Raw genomic sequence first — 6000 nt, 5'->3', positions numbered from 1 at the left:
TTCCCACCCTCCGTCCATTCATTCACCCATTCCTCTCTTGATCGCCCCTTTTACCATTCCTTCCTTCCTTCCTTCCGATGTGGGCCTGGGCCAGCAGAGTAGTTTGCTTTTGCACCCCGTCTCGAGCTCCCTTGGTGCCAACCCAGCCCTCCCCACTTCAGAGAGAAGGGGGAGAAAGAGAGAGAGAGAAAGAGAAAGAGAGAGATAAAAAGAGAAAGATAGAGGGAGGGAGAGAAAGAGATAGAAAGAGACAAAGAGAGGGGGAGAGAAAGAGAGAGAGAAAGAAAGAGAGAAAGGGAGATACGTACGGCTCTCGCGGAATTATATTTCAAAATATGTGGCGTTTACGGCTCTCTTAGCCAAAAAGGTTCCTGACCCCTGGGATAGAGCCTCAGTGGTGCAGTGGTTAAAGTGCAGTACTGCAAGCTAATTCTGCTGATCACTGCCTGACAGCAGTAGGCAGTTCGAATCTCAGTAGTCTCAAGGTTGACTCAGCCTTCCATACTTCCAAGGTCAGTAAAATGAGGACCCAGATTGTTGGGGGCAATATGCTGACTCTGCAAACTTCTTAGAGAAGCCTGTAAAACACCGTGCAGCAGTATATAAGTCTAAATGCTAATCCTAATGAAAATGAAGGACTTCTTAAGGATTTTTATTAGGAAAAATGGTTGCAAATGTTAAAATATAATTCTAAGGGAGTCAACATGGCAGAACTGCTGCCCCTGAGGAGAAGCCTTGTAGGGCAGCCATAAGGGAGAGAAGTAATGGTGCCTCATTTAGTGATGCTTGTGCTGTCCATATGCCCATCTGGGTTGGAGGAAGCAACTTAAACAACTTCTCATCCACATGGCTGAGCAACTTACTGTACAGCTTGTAGATACGGTTGTTGGCTGTGTTTGCATGACACATTCTGTCTTCTCGTGTTACGTGAACTCAGCCTCAGGTCATGCCCAGGAAAAAAAAATTAAAAACCAAGATGGTCCCCACAACCATGTAATACATATTTCAAATGGGGGGGGGGGGGATAGGTTCAACCACATGGTCACAGCTGTTATCTTGGCTTTTTTTTAAAAAAAAAAATCCTTTTTCTTTAGGGTGCCCTGTTCAGTCCAATTATTTATGATTTAAAATATCATATGTAATCCCAGGGGCCAGCTATCCTGTGCTGCAGATTCCCCAACTATATTAATTGAATAAGTCGTTAAGAATAGGTAACCATGTCACCTCGGTACACCTACTATTGTTCTTGTAGCTGCATTTTGTACCAGCTGAAGTCTCCGAATGCTCTTCAAGGGCTGCCCCATGTAGAGTGACATGGTTACCTATTCTTAACGACTTATTCAATTAATGCATGTGGTCGCCATCTTATTTTCAGCTTCGGCTTCTTTTTTCTTTTTTAATTTTCTTCTGAGCATGTGCAGAAGCCAAGTTTCCAGCACTGTGCATGCAGTTGCCATGTCCGGAGGATGAAACTAAGATGAAAAAAACGCATGGAAAAAAGCATCTAAATGTTATCAGGGTTCCACTCCTCAGAGCTAGTGCACAATTTGGGGGTTCTCTTGGACTTGCAGCTTCTAGTTAAAGAGCAGGTGACAGCTTGTCTGGGATGGGATGGGCGACTTTGCATAGATTAATCTTGTGTGCCCACTGTGCATATTCCTGGAGGATTGATAACCCAGACTGGGAGACCCAGCTCATGGTCATTCATGACCTAGTCCAGTGATGGCAAACCTAGGGCACGGGTGCCACAGGTGGCACGTGGAGCCATATCTGCTGGCACGCGAGCCGTTGCCCTAGCTCAGCTCCAGTGTGCATGTGTGTGCTGGCCAGCTGATTTTTGACTTGCACAGAGGCTCTTGGAGGGCGTTTTTGGCTTCCAGGGAGCCTCCGGGTGATGGCGGAGGACATTTTACCCTCCCCTGGCTCCAGGGAAACCTTTGGAGCCTAGGAAAGGTGAAACACAAGCCTACTGGGCCCACCAGAAGTTGGGAAATAGCCATTTCCAGTCTCCAGAGGGCCTCTGGGGGGGGAAAGCTATTTTTGCTCTCCCCAAGCATAGAATTATGGGTGTGGGCACTTGTGCATGCGAGATAGTGCGCTCATGCGCTTTTTCAGCACCCAAAGGAAAAAAGGTTTGCCATCACTGACCCAGTCACTTCCTAGCTGGATCACTGCAACCTGTTTTACATGTGACTTTCCTTGAAGATCAGGGCTGTCAAACTCCTGGCCCGCCCATGCCCTGTTTAGCTAAGGGGGAGGAAGTGCCAAAACATTCCTTGATGCCACAGTGACGATATGAGTTTGACACCCCTGTTGTAGATCATCTAGAAATTACAGTCGTTCCAGCATTTCCCAGAAATGTGGGGCACCCTAAGTACAGCATAAGAACTTGGCTCTTGAATGTGAGACACTTCTTCTTCGGCAAAGGGGCTTTTTCACTTATCCCAAAATATGAATCACTAAGAATTTAATACAACTAATCTCTGGGAGTAATGATATTCCAAAGGGCAGGGGCCACAACAGAAAAACTCCCTTTCTGGGACTCATCAGACAGCATTCCTGAATAGATTAGATTTGGAACATGTACTCCCTCCTGGATTCAATGGGAATGGAGTGAGTCCCTCAAACAGCAGATCCAATCAGAAGATTTGAGATAAAGTGCAAAACGTTCTTCCTTTCACCGCTAGATGGTACACTTTTATTAGACTCTGCTTCAGATTCTTGGCCCCGAACAGAAGTCTTGCCCGTATACTGACAGAGGCTATTCTGCATAGAATAATGTACCCTTGCCACGCTAAATAAAAGCATTTGTATTCTAAAGAGTTGAATCTCTTCCCCTAAAAATCTTTTCCTTTGTCTGGAAGATAGGATTGGAATGATGGGTGTGAGATTACATTTTAAATTTAAAACAACAGGAAGATAGAGAGTCATACACATTTCTGCTAACCCTACTGTATCCAGCTTTTATCTCTGCAAAGCATAATCCGCAACTTTCAGGAGCAAGTGTAGTTGTTTATTTTACTCTGGCAGTTCATTCAAGTGCAGTGAAAATGATGTTCTTTTCTTTAGGTGCCTTTGAGGAGAGATTGTCTATGTGTGATATAGCATGATCACACACTTTTAAAATAATGGCTTATTAAATATTACCCAGTGCGCTGGGTTTCCCCCCATCATATTAAGATGTAAATGATAATCTACAAATTGCCCCGGCTGAATTTACATGCTAAGCCAATAAACAAGTATTTCATATTGGTGGTATGAACCCAGTCATTATAAAGCAAAAAGATAAGCAGTTGATGCTTTGCCTTTCACTATATTGGGTCTATAGTTTACTAAGCTATGGTTTGTTTTGTTTCTCAAACTAAAGTTGAATGATGTATCATTCTAAGTCAACATTGAACAAATATATTTAGCTTTGATGCATTTTCCCTACATGTACTGCATTCAGTTATGAATGTATATTGACCTAATTCCCACATCATCCCAAATTAGACTGCAATTTGACTTAAACTGTAGCATGTTAATGAACAGAAGCACAGTTGCCCATAAAAAATGATATTGCCCATATGCCAACTCAGCCAATTACGACTTAAAAGCAATCCATAATTAAATAATCTAGCACTTGTGTGAATTAAATCACATATTTGCCAGAATATACATGTGTATTTCATACGTTTTCCCAGTTTAGTAATGAAGTATTGTTTCTTCTGTTGCAGAGTGTCACAATGCTGGTTTTGTTTGTTTGACTGAAGCTGTATCTTTCCTCTTCCCTTCCTTTGTGCTGATACTAAAGTACAAAGCAGCTAAAGCTTCTCTCCCAGTCCTCTAGCAGCAAAAGAGCTTTAGAAAGCACAAACTATTAAATCTGTACATACAGTTGTTGACTTGGAGGTATACCTCACTGGCCTAGTTCGGAAAAGTTAAATCATGTTGTGAAGTGTTGGATTGGAATGTTTTTTTAGTATACTGTATATTTTTTCTTTTTCTCCAACTCAAAAACATACAACATAACCCTGTACATACATAACAACACATATATTACCAGTGCCTGACAATATGCTTTTAAAATCTCTTATACTCATATTCCATGAATATTCTACAAATACAGCAATTCTTAGTTGATGGCTGTTTCCCTATATCTAATCAATTATGATGTTACTTAATGACTAAATAGACATGAATTAACCTTGTGACTGAAGTAAGAGCAGGACTAGTAGAATGAACGAATGAATGAATGAATCCAGGTCATGGAAAATGCTTGCATGTGATGGAATTAGTGATAAGGTAGGATAAAACTGTTTTGCCTTCTATAAGTAGGATGGAAAGTCTTTTTGTATGAAGATCTCTTGACCAATGGAAAAATTCTATTAGGGCTGCTGCAAGAGAATGAAGTCAGAGCCAAACATGTATGGAATTTGCAGCATTATCCGGTTCTTTCATCACTTCCCTCCCCCCAACCATAGACTGCTTTTCATGTACATACATGAACTCGAGGAGAGTGTAGTTTATGAGCAGAAAGTAGTCGGTGTGAATATTCCTTGTCCTGAGCCATAAAGTCATCTTAATAGGTAACTTAGATGCTAATTCTTTATTGGCCATGTAATTATTTGTCTATACAGTATAGCATTTTTAAAAAGGGGTTTCTTCTCTACCACTGTGTTCTCATGTGTATTTTGCTACCTCTTTTAAAATTTGCTACCTCTTTTAAAATTCCTGGGTTACTTGATCACAGTTCATTTAAGAAGAATGATTGGCTATGAGTGAAACTCGTTAAGGCGTCATAGTGTAGGATACAATAAAATTCAAAAATAAAATAGTATAAAGAAATATATATAAATATAGAAGATTTAATCTCTTCCATATTGAATTTGTTAAACATTAATTGCTTTAAGGTAGTTGGAGAAAATATATGCTGACAGATATTATTTTGTTAATTAGAAAGGGGCCCAACTAAAGGAACATTCCTTAAAGGTAAGACAAGAGAAATAAGAAAATGCTGTGCCTGCAAAATATTTTATGGACAATAATGAGGAGGTGTTGATAAACATGTCAGAGATGCTGTTGTCTCTGAGGCGTTGTGGAATAGATGTGATTGGTGACTGTATCTGATAGGAAGGTTGAGGTAAAGACTATAAATGTAATACTTTAGAAATTCTAAATGTGGCTTTTGGCTCAATCCTCAATTTAAGGTCAGGCTGAATGATTCATCGCACTTTGCAAACTGCTATTATTATTATTATTATTATTATTATTATTATTATTTTCTTTCTTTCCAATAAATATTCTTTTTTTTAAATTGATCAAAGTTTCTTTTGTTATTTCTAACAATAGGGCTAGTCAGAATGTGAAAGGTGTGTTAACAGTTCAAGACTGGCCCACCTTCACTTTCTTGGGTATAAAAGAAAGGGAAAAATAAACTCTATCAGGCTTTCAAAATTAATGTCAGTCCTTCAAGATAGATCAGGTCAGGAAACGGGCACCACAAGAAAATTTTGTAACTCTATTAATATACTGGATGCAATAATAATAATAATAATAATAAAATCTTGAAGTCTGGCAGAGTTACTTTTTCCTGCCTTCTTCTAGAGGTAGTCCTCAACTTATGACCGCAGTTGAGCAATTAGTTAAGTGAGTTTTGCCTCATTTCATGACTTTTCTCGCTACAATTTTTAAGTGAATCACTACAGTTCTTAAATTAGTTACATGGCTGTTAAGTGAATCTGGCTTCCCCATTGATTTTGCTTGTAAGTAGGTCACAAAAGATGATCAATGACTCCAGGACACTGCAACCATCATAAATGTGAGCCAGTTGTCAAATATCCAAATGTGACCATGAGGACGCTGCAATAGTATAAGTGTGAAAAATGGTCATAAGTTACAATTTTCATTGCCATTGTAACTTCAAATGGTCACTAAATGAACCGGTGTACATCGAAGACTATCTGTACTGAAGATAGTCCAGATGGGCCAGTCTTTTTTTTAAATTGCTTCTTATCTTTT

This window comes from Erythrolamprus reginae, chromosome 1, assembly GCF_031021105.1.
Source record: "Erythrolamprus reginae isolate rEryReg1 chromosome 1, rEryReg1.hap1, whole genome shotgun sequence".
Taxonomy (NCBI): Eukaryota; Metazoa; Chordata; class Lepidosauria; order Squamata; family Dipsadidae; genus Erythrolamprus; species Erythrolamprus reginae.
This window is presented reverse-complemented; position numbering follows the sequence as displayed.